The sequence below is a fragment of the Hyla sarda genome, chromosome 5 (assembly GCF_029499605.1).
Source record: "Hyla sarda isolate aHylSar1 chromosome 5, aHylSar1.hap1, whole genome shotgun sequence".
Lineage (NCBI taxonomy): Eukaryota > Metazoa > Chordata > Amphibia > Anura > Hylidae > Hyla > Hyla sarda.
Window position 1 is genome coordinate 241,592,975 of NC_079193.1, and position 21,189 is coordinate 241,614,163.

Here is a 21,189-nt window from a genome sequence, read left to right on the forward strand (position 1 = left end):
TGCAAGACAGGGTGGCATTTACTGTTTGGTGTGGTGCAATACTCTGCAGAGGATCTCGTTGCAGCGTAGCATATGCAGTGTGGGGTGATGCAGTGCTCTGCAGAGTGTCTTGTTTCAATATAGTATACAGTAGGGTGCAATGCTCTGTTGAGATATAACATAGGCTATATCTAATTAAATCATAGTATACACAGTGTAATACTCGTTATTTGCACGATCATGGTATCCATACGGTTCATACGCTTGGTTTATAATGGGCATACACGCATTACTGGTACAAGGTGCACAAAAGTAGAGCATCTTCACGGTTTGATAACTCAACAAGTTTCTTATCGTCCGTACTCTCATGGTTAATTCATACGCTCATTATATACGGTACATATACTCACTGACGATACATTCACAGCATTTATACTGTGCAAACTCGTTTATGCTGTTCACCTCATGGTTATTCTCTCACTTGCTGGTGTTTTACACGGTCCACAAACTTGGCTTTTATGCTGTTCACATATTCTTGGCATGTTCACGGTCTTACGTTCTTTCTACCATGTTACGTTCATGGCAATCAAACACCTCGTAATTATCAGTGGTTCATACGCTCAAAGTATCATTCGGTTCATGTTAATGGTATTTCATACTGGTTACGGCAGTATACTGCCTATGGTAATCATACGGTTCATACACTCATGGCAGTTATAGTGGTCACACGCTCACGGTTCTCAAGTTGTTTCTCATGTTCACCGCATTCATACACGCAGGTTTCATACGCTCATGGAAGTTATATTGGTGACACGGTTATGGTTTTGTTGTTCCCACGTTCACCCCATTCATACACACAGGGTTCATATGCTCATGGCAGTAATATTGGTTACACGGTCATGGTTTTGTTGTTCACACGTTCACCGCATTCATACACGCAGGTTTCATATGGTTCTCACACATAGTGTCATGCTGTTTCGTGCAGTTGTGGCCATGCGCTCATAGCATGTTCACAGCATTATTCTGCTCATAGTACTCATACCTCATAGCATCATACCACATATTAATTTGTAGCACATATGCTCGACACTTATACTGCACATGTACTTGTAACATTTATACTGCACATACTCATGGCCTACATCAGGCACATACGCTCTTAGCATTGATACCGCAAGTATACTCATAGCATTATACTGCTGATAGTATCATACCACTATACACTCATAGCATTTATACCACATATACACTCGTTGTATTCATACCACAGACATGTTCACGTCTGTCACGATGCCGGCTGGCAGGAGGTGGATCCTCTGTGCCAGAGAGGGATTGGCGTGGACCGTGCTAGTGGACCGGTTCTAAGTCACTACTGGTATTCACCAGAGCCCGCCGCAAAGCGGGATGGTCTTGCTGCGGCGGTAGTGACCAGGTCGTATCCACTAGCAACGGCTCAACCTCTCTGACTGCTGAAGATAGGCGCGGTACAAGGGAGTAGACAGAAGCAAGGTCGGACGTAGCAGAAGGTCGGGGCAGGCAGCAAGGATCGTAGTCGGGGGCAACGGCAGGAGGTCTGGAACACAGGCTAGGAACACACAAGGAAACGCTTTCACTAGGCACAAGGGCAACAAGATCCGGCGAGGGAGTGCAGGGGAAGTGAGGTATATATAAGGAGTGCACAGGTGAACACACTAATTAGAACCACTGCGCCAATCAGCGGCGCAGTGGCCCTTTAAATCGCAGAGACCCGGCGCGCGCGCGCCCTAGGGAGCGGGGCCGCGCGCGCCGGGACAGGACCGACGGAGAGCGAGTCAGGTACGGGAGCCGGGGTGCGCATCGCGAGCGGGCGCCACCCGCATCGCGAATCGCATCCCGGCTGGAGGCGGTACCGCAGCGCACCCGGTCAGTGGATCTGACCGGGGCGCTGCAGCAACGAGGATGAGGCGAGCGCTCCGGGGAGGAACGGGGACCCGGAGCGCTCGGTGTAACAACTTCATGTATATTGCACATATAAAATTGTAGCAATACACTACACGGACATTCGTAGCATTCATTCTGTACATACGATGGTAGTAATTATTATGCTGACACGTTGTAGTACTTATTCTGCGTACATGTAGCATTCATTCTGTTATGTTCTCTGCATTAACATCCATAGCGTTTACTGTACATGGGTAATGGTACGTATTCTGCATGTTCATCCATAGCGTCTACACTACACACATGCTCCTGTAGCTTTTACTGTACGTATGTTCATAGCATTCATTCTGTGTATTCGTTCATAGTCTTTTATGCGGAAAGGTCACTCAGGTTTGTCAGGATGTTGCCCTATTGCCTGACGCCTCTTCAGGTTAAGGGGTCAATGTTGGTTGCTACTGACTTGTTCAGAGCAATCGCATTGTTGTTTATTGTCATGACCTGACAAGTTCTCAGGTCAGATACAACCTCCTCTGTATTTCACAACTAAGTTATCAGTTAGTTATAGTACACATATTCAACTACCCGGCACAGGTATTCTTTCAAAGGGTGGTCATCATTTTAGTGGCACTAATTGGCTGTTCAATACCCGGTCACCTGACTCGTTCCTTCAGGATTAGGGGTTGAATCGCGGTTGTTACTGACTCACATTCAGAGCAACCAATTTCAGGAATACTCACAATGTTAACCTGTTGCCTGACTCCTCTTCAGGTTAAGGGGTAATTTCGGTTGCTACTGTCTCGTATTCAGAGCAATTTTGTCGTTTGAGTATTTGTTATGACCTGACACGTTTTCAGGTCCGATACAACCTTGTCTGTTGTATTTCTCGATTACGTTATCATTTCGTTATAGTACACAGATTCAACTATCTGGCTTAGTTGCACGTTACGCTCATAGTTTGGTAGTCTGGTTACGTTCATAGCTTTATTTTGTTGTACTGCACATAGGTAAAATTTTTCTGCATTTCCATCCTTAGAGTCTACACTACACACATGCTCCCGTAGCTTTACTGTACTCATGCTCATAGCTTCCATACTGCATATTCGTGCATAGTGTTTATACGGAAAGCTTATACAGCTTTGTTAGACGTTGCCCTATTTGCCTGACTCCTTCAGCTTAAGGGGTTAATGTTGGTTGCTAACGACGAATTTTCAGAGCAATTACATTGTGGTTTATTGTCATGACCTGAGACGTTCTCAGGACAGATACAGCCTCCTCCATGGTATTTCATGTCCACGTTATCAGTTACTTATAGTAGACATATTCAACTATCCGGTATAGTTGCACGTTGTCTTTTATCTTTTTAGAGATATGTTGTTTACACTTTATTTCTAGGCATGTATGCTGTACTCATAATGGTGTTAGAGCATAAATTCATAACATTCCTTACATTTTCACGGTACTTACGCTCCCAGCTTGTGTATGATACATGCATTTGTTGCATACTACCATAGTTGTATGCGGGTAGGTTATTATGTGCATTCGTTCCTAGTGTTGAATAGCAGTTGCACCTCTGGCTGTACATATATTTACAATACACGATTACAGTATTCATATTGTGCTTACATTCATTGCAGATATATCGAGCACATATTTTTAAACCTCCTACGTCTGCAGGGGGGATGCAACGCATAGGTTATTGTTACAGACATGTATCAGAGCAATAACATATTGAGTAGCGACTTGTAGTTGGGTATACTGTTAGCAGGTTATGCCGCACATACAGTAAACATGTTTCATGCGGTGCACACAGTGGGTGTAGATCATTTGGTTAGGGTATTGGACACAATTGGTCATTTTTGTTACTGCCTTCAGAACAACACGCCAGCTTCATACAGGTTTTTTGTCAGGAATACTCATGATGTTACCCTGTTTCCTGACTCCTCTTCAGGTTAAAGGGGTAATGCCAGTTGCTACTGACTCGTTTTCAGAGCAATTTTGTCGTTTGTTATATTTGTTATGACCTGACACGTTTTCAGGTCAGATACAACCTCGTCTGTTGTATTTCTCGATTACGTTATTTTGTTATAGTACACAGATTCAACTATCCGGCATAGTTGCACGTTCTCTTTTAAGGAGGGCCGGCATTTAGTTGCAGATATATTGTGTATTTAATACACAGTTACATGACTAATTTCTTTAGGATCGGGGATTGAATCGTAGATGCTGCTGTCTCATTTCAGAGCAATTGATTTGACATGGTTATGTAGGTAATCTGACACGTTTCAGATAGCATACAATCTCAATATGGCATTTCACACTTGCGTATTAGAAAAAAAAAAAAAAGTGGTTTACAAAGACCTGTGACGTTTACAGGCACAATGATTTCCCAAAGACCTGTCATGTCTACTTGCTCGATGGTTTCGCGGGGACCTGTGACGGGTTCAGGCACGACGGTATCACAAAGACCTGTCAGGTCTACAGGCATGATGGTTATCCTAAACACTGGTCACATCTACAGGTACGTTGCTCACGCAGGGAGCTGTCATCTACAACGGGTCATCACTTTCAAGTCCAGTTGGGTCAGTACAGTGGCTAGTTAGGTATGTCTGTTGTTACTGTCTCAATCAGGTAAGGTGCCTTGTCAGGAGACATGACCCACACGGTCTATCAGGTAGATGGGTATTTCTTGTCATTTACCTGTCAGTTTAGTTTTTGCCTCTTAAATAGCAGGGGATTGGTGCTTGTCAGACCTGCCATGAAGTTAGCCTTTCCGTGTCCATTTGAAGTAATGTCACAAGTAGGGATGGTAATAGGTATAATTCAGTTAGTATATTTGGCAGGGAATGTTATTCTCAGGTTGATTCTTTACAGATGGACATTACTACCACGGTTTCAAAGATATGGTTACCACCTCTCGTAGTCACTAGTTGGTCAGGGCTACTCTTTCAGCACACTAGGTATAGTCTACTTCGGGTAGGTGAAGATTGATGCTGGGTGTAGGATGTATTATTTCAGGAATTGTATTCATCCTAGCATGGTTGCTTTTTGCCCTCTATAGGCGTGCCCTCATTACGCGGTTATGGCACAACTCAGACCGCTATGCTAGGGTAAGATCTTGTATAGGTATGTAGGCAATCTCTCCTGTCACTAGTACACGTATGGAGCCCCGAATACAAGTATAAAGCCTGATGGGCTGTATTTGTGTGAGGGGCAGAAGTAATTATCGCTCCCTGCACTTCCAGGTGGGGCTTATTGGGAACAGGTGGGGGCGTGTGTATATAACTCTCCCCTCTCCTACAGGGGCGGAGCACGTGTCGTTTGTGGAACCCTCCCAACCCTCCCTTATTCTATTCCTTCACTATAGTGCATGCCCTCTATAGGCGTGCCCTCATTACGCGGTTATGGCACAACTCAGACCGCTATGCTAGGGTAAGATCTTGTATAGGTATGTAGGCAATCTCTCCTGTCACTAGTACACGTATGGAGCCCCGAATACAAGTGATAGTTTAGAACTCCATTTTGCTTGAGAAGTCTTGGCCTGGGAATGCACATAGGTGTCCAGATGAGAAGTTATTAAGTTCAAACACTGCAACATGACATCTTCACAGTCACTCTGGCATTGTAGCTCCTGAAACAAATCTTGCAGGATGAGCTCAGACATGCCAGCGGAGTCCATGACCTCAGCAAACTGTAATGTCCCATGGATGTGGACCCACTGTACCATAAGTGGCAGCCAGCCAGACAGGCAGAATGGGAAGTCCAGTAGACAGGCAGGACCAGGAGTACAGGTGCAAGAGACAGACAGGATCAGGAACTCAGGTACAGAATACAGGGTTCTGGGACCTTAGCAATACAGGAACCACAACCTTGCTAAAACATCAGGCAACAGGTGAAGCAGGCTTATATACGGAGTGCCAGGGATTGGATGAGGATCCATTAGTGAATGCACACTGTTTCTATATAATTAAGCCAGTGCTTGGGCGCAAGCAGGGTTACAAAATCTAATATTTGAATACTTCATATAGTAGCATAATAGGGACTCATATAAAAGGTTATAATTTTTTTAAATTAATAAAATAAAGTAAAACATCTATACATTGGGCATAATTTTAATCGTATGGACCTACAAATTAAAGATAATGGGGTTTATGTACTAACGGGATCCCGACTCTTTTTGGTGCGACACAATTTGCGACCAAAAAAACAAAACCCTCCATTTCATAAGAAAAACTCAAAAAGGGGGCGTGACCATGGAGGGAAGTGCGCGTGTCTCCGACAGTTGAAAAATTCCAACATATTTACTAAGGTTTCCACAGAAAATGTGGTGGATTTGAGCTGGGAAAAAACAACAGATCAGAACAGTTGTAAAAAAAAAAAGCTAAATGTAGGGAAACCTTAGTAAATACCTTGGGAAAATACCTGTCGGAAATCAAAACCCACAAAGAAAACTACACTCCACTCTTAGCAAATAAACCCCAATGTGTAACTTTTACCAAAAAGTGTGCTGCGTAGAAACGGAAGCTCCCAAAATTAGCAAAATTATGGTTTTGTTTTGTTTTTTAATTTGCCCCACAATTTTTTTTTTTTTTTGTATCATCATAGATTTGGTGGTAACTTGAGTGATTTTAATGTAAGGTATAATTGGTGGCACAAAAAACATGCTCTATATGGGTCTGTAGTTGAAGAATTTAAAGAGTTGTGGCTTTTTGAAAGCAAGGTGTAAAAAATGAAAGTGCAAAAAGGAAAAATCCTCATGGGGTTAACTATTTATGTCGATAACCACACGAGAACAGATAGCAGCAGGGTGTTTAGTTACACAACAACACATGCAAACAATAAAAATACCATTTTCATTTTGCTAATGTAGAGTGACATTTAAATATCTGTTTTCTAATATTGGACAAAGCTGTAAATGCGTGCTGTACAAACGTTAGTGTTTATTAGAAGCTATGGATATCTTAAGTACCGTCATCTATCATTATTTTATCAATTGTTTAAATCATAATTGTAAAATATGAATTATTACTACATAAGACTTTAAAGCGTTTCCATGTTACTGTATAGGTGTAAGTCAAAATGTGTCACAGAAAAGGGCAAAAAAGTTTGACCATAATGCTTGGAATATATTTTCGTAGAACAACAGTAAACGATCTCATAACAGTTAGAAACATGCTTTTAGGTTATGGTGCCCTTGTCTGACATTATAAACAGGAACAATCGTGTTACTCTAAGGGTCTTTATTATAGGTTTTCAAGGTAATCTTACATTGTAACATAAAGTACATGCTGAGGTAAATGTTCTGCTCCTTTACCTTAGAGAATTAGGTTCCGTAGGTCTTTATTGTCACTAAGTGATTAGTAAGGTCATCACCAAGGCAAAAAAAAAAAGATGAACAAGTTTACTCTAAATAATTATCCGGCTTAAATGTCATTCATACAGTTAATGAACAAATCTCCTACAAATCCAACTCCTGCAACAGTAGCTGAGGAAGTAAATGAGATAAAAATCATTCAAGGGCAGAGTAATAAAATTAACAAAGCACACAACAATATGCGCAATTTCCATGATTTTTTTCCACACATTAAGCCTGGCTGAGTTGTCTGTTTTATGCCTTATGGTGTATTGTGATAAATATCAATTTTCTGACATAAAATGTGTAGTGAGGTATTGCCAGGACCATTAGTAGCCTTGATTCACACACATTAGTTTATGAAATCTATAAATTCATACACAGCAGGTGGAATGGCCTTTGTTATGTTTTAATTCACTAAAGGGAGCTTAGCTCAATGCAATTGTTCGGCATAGCTTATTGTTAGAAAAGTTCACAAGCAAAACATTGGCTATTTTCTAAAACCCTCCAAGGAGGTCAAGACCAGAGGCTTACAATAATAATGTTTAGTTAACCTCACATAACTTGTTGTTTTACAGTAGAATGGAGAGCATTACAGATATGCTTCAAATTAGGTAACATGAGCGCAATTTTATGTTTTATATTTTGCATCACAAAGCAAATAAATGGATGCTGTACAAAAAAAATCATTCTGTATAAGTAAAATTATATCTTTAATTGCTGCCTAACCTCACTCAAACTCTGAATTCAGCACAGAATAGCTGAATCTGTCTTTTTTACTCTAATTTGGTAATGTCATCATCAGTCTGACTTTTACAAAGTGATTGTGCACATATAGGGATATTTATCAAAGCATTTAGTAGATTTTTTTTGCTTAAAATTGTCGCAAAAATCTTTTTTCTGGAACTTTTTGATTGTGCAGTGTCCTAAGCAAAAAATAAAAATCTTGCTTACCAATGCAAAAAGGGATTTTTGACTTGCAGTTGTCAGAGATTTATCAAGTGCGAAAGTCGCAAAAAAGTCGCATGGCATGAAAAAACTTACTAAGTTTACTCCAGCTCAGACATGGAGCAGAAAAAGCCACTACCAAAGCAAGAAAATAAAAAAATTGCTTATGTGAAAAAAATTTATCAACAGGCTGCAACCAGATAACAAAATAACAAAAAAAAGGAATACATAAGCAAACATTGATAAATGTCCCCCATAGTGTCTCATAGAATATCAGATCTGGGTCTGGCAGACCCCTTACAGATCTTGGTTAGAGATAAGCAATTTCTCAGAAAGCTTGGCTCGCCCAGTTTTGGTTTACCACAAACCGGCAATGAAAGAGTAAACTTTTTCTTTTCTTTTAACTATTTTGTCACAGTAAACCAGTGATCTCTATAGACCACTGGTTTAGAGTAACCTCATGCTGGGCTGAGCACTGAGCCATCGCCTTGATGGAAGCCATAACTCAGCCAGTGCTTAGCACTAGCCCCATAAACAGCTAACATTAACCCAAATATTAGCCTGGTACACATGGCAACAGGCCTAAAAATGGCGCTTTTAGGCCTAGTCAGTAACAGGCTTATGGGGTGGGCAAAAAGTGAGAGTCGTCGCCCACCCTGGTAACATTAGGCTGTTGCTGCTTTGTTAGAATCAGGCTAAGAATAAAAGTATGGGGAACCACAAAACTTTCTTTCTCTCTTTAAAAGAAAAAAAAAAAAATACATTTCAGCCAGACACAGTGGAGCAGGTATACTACTGGCTAGGGATGAGTGAATCGAATCTGACGAATCCGAATTCGTTCCGAATTTCAGGAAAAATTAGATTCATAACGAATGCGAATATCTCCGCAATTTGATCACGCGAATCGCTTCATTCCAGTGGCGTTGCTAGGGTTGGTGTCACCCGGTGCGGTAGAAAATGGTGTCACCCCCATACCTCCCCCCTCCCCCCAGTAAGTTTTTAGCCTGTTGTGACAGACACCACTGTTGTAGCGCATTGTGAGAAATTCCAGTATAATAATCAGATATACCAGTTGCCACAGAATAGGAAAGTGTTAAAGAAGTTTTCACCATTGAAATATACAGCTCCCAAAATTACTTAAAGGGGTACTCCACTGGAAAACATTTACTTTTATATCAACTGGTGCCAGAAAGTTAAACAGACTTTTAAATAACTTCTATTTAAAATCTTAATACTTACAGTACTTATAAGCTGGTGTATGCTCCACAGGAAGTTGTGTAGTTCTTTCCAGTCTGACCACAGTGCTATTTGCTGACACCTCTGTCCATGTCAGGAACTGTCCAGAGCAGGATAGGTTTTCTATGGGGATTTGCTCCTACTATGGACAGTTCTTGACATGGACAGAGGTGTCAGCACAGAGCACTGTGGTCAGACAGAAAATAAATTAAAAAAGAAAATAACTTCCTGTGAATCGCTTATACAGCTGCTAATACGTACTGGAAGGATTAAGATTTTTAAATAGAAGTAATTTACAAATCTGTTTAACTTTGTAGCACCAGCTGATTAAAATTTTTTTTTCCAGTAGAGTACCCCTTTGAGCAGTGGTGAGGTTATGCTGGGAGTTGTAGTTTCACTGACCATAACTGTAGAACTGACAAGTGACTACAGCTCTGATAGGACACAGAGAGGAGAATACACAATAATATCAGTGACTACAGGTAACGTCTTCTCTATAGTCTTCCCTTATCTAATTCAGATGGTACATACCGCCTGGTCCAGCTAAAACTTCTCTCTGCAGAATGTGACGCCCAGACGTCTCCTCACTATGTCAGCGCATTCTCATCCTCTATATGAAAACAATAATTATTATAAACCTGCCAGACACTGTATCCTCTAAATATAATACTACTATACACTATACTCTTTCATTATAAACCTTCCATACACCATACCCACTGAATATAATACTATCACACACTGTACATTCTGAATATAATACCAACACATACTGTACACTCTGAATATAAATCTGCCACATACTGTACCCCTGAATATACCGCCACACACTGTACCCACTGAATATAATACTACCACACACTGTACATTCTGAATATAATACCAACACATACTGTACCCTCTGAATATAAATCTGCCACATACTGTACCCCTGAATATAATACCGCCACACACTATACCCTCTGAATATAATACTACCACAAACTGCGCCCTCTGAATATAATACTACCACAAACTGCGCCCTCTGAAAATAAATCTGCCACATACTGTACCCTCTGAATATAAATCTGCCACATACTGTACCCCTGAATATAAATCTGCCACATACTGTACCCCTGAATATAATACCGCCACATACTGTACCCTCGGAATATAATACTACCACCCACTGCACCCTCTGAATATAATACTTAGAGATGAGCAAACTACAGTAAATTCAACTCGTCACAAACTTCTCTGCTCGGCAGTTGATGACTTATCCTGCATAAATTAGTTCAGCTCTCAGGTGCTCTGGTGGGCTGAAAAAGGTGGATACAGACCTAGGAGACTCTTTCCTAGGACTGTATCCACCTTTTTCAGCCCACCGGAGTACCTGAAGGCTGAACTAATTTACGCAGGATAAGTCATCAACTGCCGAGCCGAGAAGTTAGTGACGAATCGAATTTACTGTGAGTTCGCTCATCTCTAATAATACTACCACAAACTGCGCCCTCTGAATATAATACTACCACAAACTGCGCCCTCTGAATATAACGTTGCCATACACTGCCCCCTCTGAATATAATACCACAACCAAAGTAACACCCCTCAACATCCGTTAGCTGATGCTATTACCACGGGAGGGGGGTATTGGTGGTGTTGCTAGTGGATGATAGGGGTGCTACTACTGGGGGGGGTGTTGCTGGAGAATGATGAGGGTGCTACTGGCCATCCCCCCTGGCAGTATCACCCCCATCATCCATCGGCAGGATCATCCTCCTGGCAGGAGCACCTCCATCATCCACCATCAGGATATGTTGATGGAAGTGCTGCTGGGGGGGTGTTGCTGGTGGATGATGAGGGTGCTACTGCCAGGGGGGGGAGCATTAGGTAGGCAGCAGTGCCCCCACATTAGGTAGGTCGCAGTTTCCCACATTAGGTAGCAGCTATTCCCCACATTAGGCAGCATAGATTCCCCACATTTGGTACCAGTTCCCCCACATTAGGTAGGTACCAGTTATCCCACATTAGGTAGCAATTTCCCCACATTAGGTAGCAATTTCTCCACATTAGGTAGCACAGATTCCCCACATAAGGTAGCATAGACTTCCCACATTTGGTAGCACAGATTCCCCACATTAGGTAGCATAGACTCCCCACATTAGGTAGCATAGACTCCGCACATTTGGTAGTAGTTTCCCCACATTAGGCCGCAGGTTCCCTTGCAGGTTCCCCATAATGGGTCAAAGTCTCCCCACAATAGATCGCTGGTTATACCCCCCCACACACACACACACACACACACACAAAAAACACATACAACACAGAGAGACAAACACACACACAAAGTCAGAGAGACACACTCACAGACAGACACACACAGAGTCACACAGTCACACACACACAGAGTCGCACAAACACACACACACAGAGTCACACACACACTCAGAGAGTCACACAAACACACACAGTCACATACACACAGTCACACACAAGCATAGATAGAGACAGACAGACAGAGAGACAGACATACACACTCACCCATCCAGCGCAGCGATCCTTCTCACCGGGCGCCGTGCGAGTGACGTAACTCACGTCCTCCTGCGCGGCCATGCGGTGTGACGTCAGGCCGGCGCAGACGTGGGAGCGGAGGACGGGCACAGTGCTGGTGAAGGTGCGGGGGGGGTGATGACGGACGGGCGCAGAGTGAAGGTGAAAGAGGGGGGGGGGTGATGACGGACGGGCGCACCGCTCACACAGCGCAGGGGGGGGGGGGTGCTGACGGATGGGAGGCCGGTCGGGCACAGAAGGGGGGGGGGTGCTGCGGAGCGTCTTGGTGTCACCCCATTAGGTTGGTGTCACCCGGTGCGGGCCGCACCCCCCGCACCCGGGTCGCAACGCCACTGCTTCATTCAACTGCATTTTGTGCAGTCCAGGCTCCAAGGTATCTAAAATGGCGGATCCACATGTGAGGACATGGGGCAAGGAATCCTGGGAAGGTGGGAACAAGGGTCGGCAGGATGACTCTGAATCACAGCATGCAGCCTATCAGCAGCCAGCCACCCCTGTGATGTCACAGCAAGTGATGAGCGGCAGGGGCCATATTCGAATTTGCAACATTTTGCGAATATATTGACGATTATATGTCCTATGTTCACGAAATTCACATATTCGCTATGTTCGTTCACTTTTTTTTCCTTGCGAAAATTCGCATTAAGATTTGCATTTGAAAAACAAACAAAAAAATGAATATTCGTTATTACGAATATATAGCACTATATTTTAAATATTCGCGAAATTGCGAAGTGCTGATATTCACGATAAAAATTTGCATTACGAATATTCGTGCTCAACACTAGTCACAGCCCTATATAATCATCAACCATCTTTGCGGCCAGTCACATCAGCATTCTATTACAGAGAGGTAGGGACAGACAGCAGTGTGTGTTGCACAGAAATGCTTTTTCAGAGCAGCGATTCAACTCAAGCCCAAATCCAGCCTAGAAGCACTGATAGGGAAGGGAGTAAGATTGAGAGAGAGAGAGCAATTTTGGGTGTAGTACACAGTGACTGTGTGCTGCAGCACTGGTGTGTGCAACAACTGAAAAGCTAATAGTAGCCAGCCAGTTAGGGTGAGCAGAGCATGAAAAGCATATTGTCCTCTATTAAGTGTAACCTGTGCGTACATCTAAGTGGTGTATCATTTTGTTCCTGTTAAAGTCTTAAGGGCCTAGGTACTATGAAAGGCCAGCCAAAAGTACACACCTACTGGTGTTGTATACAAATACTATTTTAAGCGTACTGGAGCGGATTGCCATCCCCTCATAAGTGCATACCACATATGTACATCTAAGTGGTGTATCATTTTTTTTCTGTTAAAATCTTAAGGGCCTAGATACTGTGAAAGGCCAGCCAAAAGTACACACCTGCTGGTGTTGTAGACAAGTGTTAAGCCTATCAGGATGTATTTGTGCGAGAGGCTGGAATTTTTCTGCCCCTTAACTACTAGGTGGGGCATATACGTGTTGTGGGTGGGGGGCAGGTGTATATAATGCCCCGTGCTCTTACTGGCGGGGCGTACATGATGTTTTTCGGATACAGCCTTGGTTTTTGGTGGACACTGTTGTTGGAAGTGCAGGGTTTGAATCTCCCGCCACTGTCTGAAGCCCTGACAGCCGCTTCCCTTCTCAGAGTCACCAGGGAAAATCTGCGGCAACCAAGTAAGGTAGGGCCTTGCTGCCCGCCAGATCTGCCTGCAGCGCTGCAGAATCTGGGAGCCGGGCGGGTGTGCAAGGCGGTTGTAGGAGCAAGTACCAGGAGGCCACCGGCTGGCAGCGGCACTTGCATAGTTGGCCGGTCCAGGGGCTGGGCGTTGCTGCGGGTGTGTCGCAGGCGGTGAGGGTTTGTGCCCTGCAATACACCCATTTGCTAGGGATGGATGTGCCGCAGGCCCTGTTTGCTGCTGTGCTCATCTGCACTCAGCCTGGCCACTGCCATTGTGCCTCTTCTGGGACAGCCAGTTCAGTACCTAATTATCAGCCCGCGGGTGGGCTCAGTCGGGGAGACGGCAGTGGGGGGGAGGGATGTTGGGTAGTGGTGGGCAAATAGTTGAGGGCTGGGGTGACTATAGCGGGCCTCGGTATGCTGGCATCCGGCTCTCAGCTGGACCTATGTGATGTGCTGCGTGAGCGTTGGGGTAGCTCCTAGTGCTATCTATAGGTCAAAGTATGTGTTGTTCATGTGGCTAAATAAAAAATGTTCAGCTGCATATTTATATACACGCCCTAATATTGGCGACCGTAGTAGTCATTTCAGGTATAGGTTTCCATATGTATTCATTTAATTGATACGCCCACTGTGGTCTTTCATGATTACACTCTCAAAAATAATTGCATTTTTCAGTTATTCGCAGGCATAGTATACACAGCACAAATGGTAAGCATTACGTTCAGGGCACACATTTCGTACACGCTCGTAGTTTGGCAAGGTGCTTATGGTTTTAGTGTGTTTTCGGTGCGTATGGTCATAGTATTTACATACAGTGAACACTCATAGTATTTGGATATAGTGCATACGGTCATAGTTTTCGTAGTTTTTATGCAGTGCTTACAGTTATAGTGTTGTATACGGTACTTAAGCTCATAGTGTTATATGCAGTACATACAGTTATAGTGTTGTATACAGTTCATACTCATAGTGTTATATGCAGTGAGTCCAGTATAGTGTTGTATACAGTACATAAGCTGATAGTGTTATATGCAGTACGTACATTTATAGTGTTTTATACAGTTCATACACTCATAGTTGTTATGATTCGGCTAGCTGGATGTGGATCCTCTGTGTCAGCAAGGGATTGGCGTGGACCGTGTCGGTGGACCGGTTCTAGGGTTGCTACTGGTTTTCACCAGAGCCCGCCGCAAAGCGGGATGGTCTTGCTGCGGCGGTAGGAACCAGGTCGTATCCACCGGCAACGGCTCAACCTCGCTGACTGCTGAGGAGGCGTGGGACAGAAGGACTAGGCAGAAGCAAGGTCAGACGTAGAAGAAGGTCGGGGCAGGCGGCAAGGTTCGTAGTTAATAGCAATAGCAGGAGGTCAGGAACACAGTAATGGTAAACACAGTAGTAGCTTTCTCTAGGCACTAAGGCAACAAGATCCGGCCAGGAAGTGCAGGGGAAGTGAGGTTATATGGACAGGGAGCAGGTGGAAGCTAATCAGACTGATTGGGCCAGGCACCAATCATTGGTGCACTGGCCCTTTAAATCTTAGAGAGCTGACGCGCGCACGCCCTAAGGAGCAGAGCCACGCGCACCAGGACGTGACAGCCGGGGACCGGGACAGGTGAGTGACTTGGGATGCGATTTGCGAGCGGGCGCGTCCCGCTATGCTAATCGCATCCCCGCCGGCAGAGTCAGTGCAGCGCTCCCGGTCAGCAGGTCTGACCGGGGCGCTGCAGAGAGAAGAACGCCGCGAGCGCTCCGGGGAGGAGCAGAAACCCGGAGCGCTCGGCGTAACAGTACCCCCCCCCTCTTAGGTCTCCCCTTCTTTTTGTCCGGTTGTCGCTCCACCAGGGACGAGGAATTTGGGAGCGATTGTAGAGTCTCCTTCTGGAGGACAGAGAAGTCCTGGGTATACAGATCAATGGCAGGCAGTACAGAAGGAATGGGGAGGGGGGGCAGAGGGAGAAGCATGTCACAGGGCAGGGTGTCACCAGGATGGGGGCTATGAGGAGGCACGGCACAGTCCTGATAAGCCTTGGGGAGACCAGGCACAGGAGGAGACACTGAGGCCCGACAGACGGGGCTGGGAGCAGACGTGAGGCATTTCTTGCGGCAAGCAGGACCCCAATTCTTGATCTCCCCGGTGGTCCAGTCCAGGGTGGGAGAATGATGCTGGAGCCATGGCAGACCGAGGAGGACTTCAGAGGTGCAGTTGGGCATGACCAAAAATTCTATTTTTTCGTGATGCAGTCCAATGTTCCTAAGCAGGGGCTCTGTGCGGTAACGCACAGTGCAGTGCAACTTCACTCCGTTGACCGAAGAAATGTAGAGCGGCTTGACGAGACGGGTCACCGGGATGCAGTACCTATCAAGCAAAGAGGCCAGAATAAAATTTCCAGAAGAACCAGAGTCCAAGACGGCCACGGCTGAGAAGGAGGAGTTGGCAGAAGGAGAAATCCGCACGGGCACAGTGAGACATGGAGAAGCAGACTTCGTACCAAGAGACGCCACACCCACGTGAGCTGGGTGCGTGCGTTTTCCAGACGTGGAGGACGAAAAGGGCAATCCATCAAGAAATGTTCGGTACTAGCGCAGTACAGACATAGATTTTTATCCCTACGGCGAGACCTCGCTTCAAGGGTCAGGCGAGACCGATCCACTTGCATAGCCTCCTCGGCGGGAGGCACAGGGGTAGATTGCAAAGGATACCGTGAGAGAGGTGCCCAGGGATCAAGGTCTTTTTCCTGGCAGAGTTCCTGGTGTCTTTCAGAAAAACGCATGTCAATGCGGGTGGCCAAATGGATAAGTTCATGCAGGTTGGCAGGAATTTCTCGTGCGGCCAGCACATCTTTGATGTTACTGGATAGGCCTTTTTTAAAGGTCGCGCAGAGAGCCTCGTTGTTCCAAGATAATTCAGAGGCGAGGGTACAAAATTGGATGGCGTATTTGCCTACAGAAGAACTACCCTGGACCAGGTTTAACAAGGCAGTTTCGGCAGAAGAAGCTCGGGCTGGTTCCTCGAAGACACTGCGAACCTCAGAGAAGAAGGACTGTACAGTGGCGGTGACAGGATCATCGCAGTCCCAGAGCGGTGTGGCCCATGACAAAGCCTTCCCAGACAGGAGACTGACCACGAAAGCCACCTTCGACCGTTCTGTAGGAAATTGGTCCGACAACATCTACAAATGTAGGGAACATTGTGACAGGAAACCACGGCAGAGTCTAGAGTCCCCATCAAATTTGTCCGGCAGGGACAAGCGGAGGTTAGGAGCGGACACTCGCTGCGGAGGAGGTGCAGGAGCTGGCGGAGGAGATGGTAGCTGCTGTTGCAGCTGCTGTAGCTGCGACTGAAGTTGCTGTAACATGGTGGTCAAGTGCGACAGCTGGTGACCTTGTTGGGCGATCAGTCAGGATTGCTGGGCGACCACCGTGGATATGTCAGCGATACTTGGCAGCGGCACGTCAGCGGGATGCATGGCCGGATCTACTGTTATGATTCGGCTAGCTGGATGTGGATCCTCTGTGTCAGCAAGGGATTTGCGTGGACCGTGTCGGTGGACCGGTTCTAGGGTTGCTACTGGTTTTCACCAGAGCCCGCCGCAAAGCGGGATGGTCTTGCTGCGGCGGTAGGAACCAGGTCGTATCCACCGGCATTGGCTCAACCTCGCTGCCTGCTGAGGAGGCGTGGGACAGAAGGACTAGGCAGAAGCAAGGTCAGACGTAGCAGAAGGTCGGGGCAGGTGGCAAGGTTCGTAGTCAATAGTAATAGCAGGAGGTCAGGAACACAGTAATGGTAAACACAGTAGTAGCTTTCTCTAGGCACTAAGGCAACAAGATCCGGCCAGGAAGTGTAGGGGAAGTGAGGTTATATGGACAGGGAGCAGGTGGAAGCTAATCAGACTGATTGGGCCAGGCACCGATCATTGGTGCACTGGCCCTTTAAATCTTAGAGAGCTGACTCGCGCGCCCTAAGGAGCGGAGCCGCACGTGCCAGGTCGTGACAGCCGGGGACCGGGACAGGTGAGTGACTTGGGATGCGATTCGCGAGCGGGCGCGTCCCGCTATGCGAATCGCATCCCCGCCGGCAGAGTCAGTGCAGCGCTCCCGGTCAGCGGGTCTGACCGGGGCGCTGCAGAGAGAGGAACGCCGCAAGCGCTCCGGGGAGGAGCAGGGACCCGGAGCGCTCGGCGTAACAATGGTGTTATATGCAGTGTGTACAGTTATAGTGTTGAATACAGATCATGCACTCATAGTGTTATATGCAGTGTGTACAGTTAGTGTTGTATATAGTACATACGCTCATAGTATTATATGCAGTGTGTACATAGTGTTGCATACAGTACATACACTCATAGTGTTATATGCAGTGTGTACAGTTAGAGTATTGTTTACAGTACATAAGCTCATAGTGTTACATGCAGTGTGTACAGTTATAGTGTCGTATACAGTACATACGCTCATAGTGTTACATCCAGTGCGTACAGTTATAGTGTTGTGTATAGTACACACGCTCATAGTTTCACTTGCAGCGCGTACAGTTAGAGTTGTATACAGTTCATACACTCACAATGTTATATGCAGTACGTACAGTTATAGTGTGTTGCATACAGTAAAAACGCTCATAGTGTTATGTGCATTGTGTCTTCAGAGCAACAATATCACGACACATAGGCGGTTGTATACCAATAATACCTGCCACATCTGGAGCGGGATACACTGCATAGTTGTGGTTACTAACACGTCTTCAGAGTGAGAACATCACGACACATAGGTGGTTGCATACCCTTCGTACCTGCCACGTCTGCAGGGGGATGCACTGCGCTGTTGTTGTTACTGACACGCCTTCAGAGCAGCAGCATCATGACACACAGGTGGTCGTATTACCTTCATACCTGCCACACCTGAAGTGGGATGCACTACATAGTTTTTGTTACTGACATTCTTTCAGAGATAGTTTCATGACACATAAGTGGTTGCAAAAAAAAAAAAGATAATTTTGCAAGTCCTGTCACGTCTACAGGCATGATGGTTACGAAAAGACCTACGGGTATGAGGGTTACGCAAGGAATATTCACGTCTACAGGCACGATGGCAATGAAGGTATCAGTCAATCGCAGCAAGATGTCGCCCCTGAGACCAATTTTGAGTCGGAAGCTCAGCAGTTTAAAGTGTGGTTTAGTGTCCAGGAAAGGGGTTATTCGAGTGTAGTCGATGGTATGTAAGACCTGTCAGGTCGATACGCACAATGTTTACTCATGACCCGTCTTCAGGCACAATGTTGGCCCGTCTACAGGCACGATGGTTATGCAAGGATCGCTCACCCACAGCAGACCATTACTCCTGAGACCGGTTGATTTGTAGTTTAGGGTATGGCTGTCTGTACAGTTTGGGAAGTCTTCAGCCATCTATCTATTTCCCTTGCCATAATGGCACAGTTGAGTATGTTCTGCCAGCCTGGTACTGATTCAGTGCCGCTTCGTTCTTCAGAGTAGGCATAGTGGCCAAATCTCCTCAGTATCAGGTATGCCTTCACTGATAACTAATTGGTAGATTCTACTCTGTCTCTTATGGTAGGGTCTGAATTAGGGTGTTGTGATGGTCAGTGTACTTAGGGTGTGGTATTGTTTATGAGGTTTATGCATTCTGCTACTGACCCTACCGGGTTATGTGTTTTACCCGCTTAAAGCGGGCCCTCGGATGCGGTTATGGGCACAGATCAACCACATTTGTTAAGGTTTGAGGTTATCCATTCAGGTGTGTGTAACATTTGTGACACGAGCATGAGTGTGAAGCCCTGAGCACAAGTGTTAAGCCTATCAGGCAGTATTTGTGCGAGAGGCTAGAATATTTCTTCCCCTAAACAACTAGGCGGGGTATATAGGTGTTGTGGGTAGGGGGTAGGTGTATATAACGCCCCCTGCATTTACTGGTGGGGCGTATGTGATGTTTTTTGGATCCCTCCCAGCCCTCCCTATCTTATTTTATATATTTTAATTTCATTCATTCATTACAGGGTATGCCCACTTAAGGCGTGTCCTCGCACATGGTTTTGGGCACAGATCAACCGCTTTTGTTAAAGTTTAATGTTTTCCATTATGGTGTGTGTAAAGTTTGTGACACGAGCACAAGTGTGAAGCCCTGAGCACAAATACTGTTTTAAGTGTACTGGAGCGCATTTTCCTCCCCTCATAAGTGCATAGCACATACGTACATCTAAGTGGTGTACCATTTTGTTTCTGTTAATTTCTTAAGGGCGTAGATACTGTGAAAGGCCAGCCAAAAGTACACACCTGCTGGTGTTGTAGATAAATACTGTTTTAAGCTTAGTGGAGCATATTGTACTCCCCTCATATACACACTAAGTATGTAAGGCAGACAAGTGCCAGGACGTGCAAAGAGGATTGGCAGAGGCCTAAATCCTTCAGGCAGAGGTTGCAGCAGACTATGGGCGAGTGGCAGCAGGAGTTGCAGCGAGAGGCCTGAGCTCCCGGTACCAGCTAGCGGTCATGTCTCGACCAGCCACCCATCTGCCGTCATCGATTGGTTAACATGATCATCCACTTCATCACAAGTGACATCTGCCACCCCCAGTCAACAGTCAGTGGGTTCCTCAGACACAACCCTTAGTTGGCATGGCCCGCGAGCAGCCCCTGTCCTCCCAGTGCCTCTGTCCTATGCTGTTCCCTCCCCCACAGAAGTATCTTATGCTGTGGGTTAAGCTCCTCTATTTAGTGAGGACGATATACTAGAGGACAGTCAGCAGCTACTGCCCAGTCAAGAAGTGGAGGAGACATCCACCCTCCGCTAGGCGGGCAAGTAGTGATGATTAGAGTAGCGTGGGAGGTGGTGTTGCGAGCATTCAGGCTCCTGAAGCAGACACTGTTGAGGAACCTGAGGAGGACATCAGTGACGTACAGACACAACTCGATCATGATGAAGCCGATCATCATCAAAAAAAGAGGGTTGCAGGTTGCCCGTGTGGCAGCAGCTGAGCCAGCAAGGTAGTAGCATGGTTGGCAGTCAGCATGGTGGCAGAAGTGGAAAGTCTGGAGCCAAACGTGCCCGTGGTAGACCACCTACTAAGCGGCAGCCTACCTTCTCAGGAGGTAGTGGAACAGGGGTTCCTAGAATCGGCGACAGCAGCAGTCAATCAGTGCGGACTGTTGGTGGGAAAATCAGCTACTCTGCGGTGTGGCAGTTTTTCATCAAGCATGCAGAGGATTTTAACCTGGCCACATGCAAGATGTGTCAGCAGAAGGTGAAGCATGGCCAGGGTCCCAATGTTGACAGCACGGCACTGCATCAACATATGCAGCGTCACCATAAAGTGGCCTGGGAGAACCGTGGCTCCGATAACGTGGTACAGCCTGCTGCATCACCCAGTAGCACACTGCTCCCTGTTTCAGTGAGCCAAGGCTCCATCACCTCAGCCGAAGGGAGCTGTGTATCATACCCATCTTCTGCCGCTCCAGATGCTCCTGCTCCTCCTACTTCGAGTCAGTCATTCCACCAACAATCCATCAGCGAAGTCATGTCCAAGAGACAAAAGTGTGTGCCCA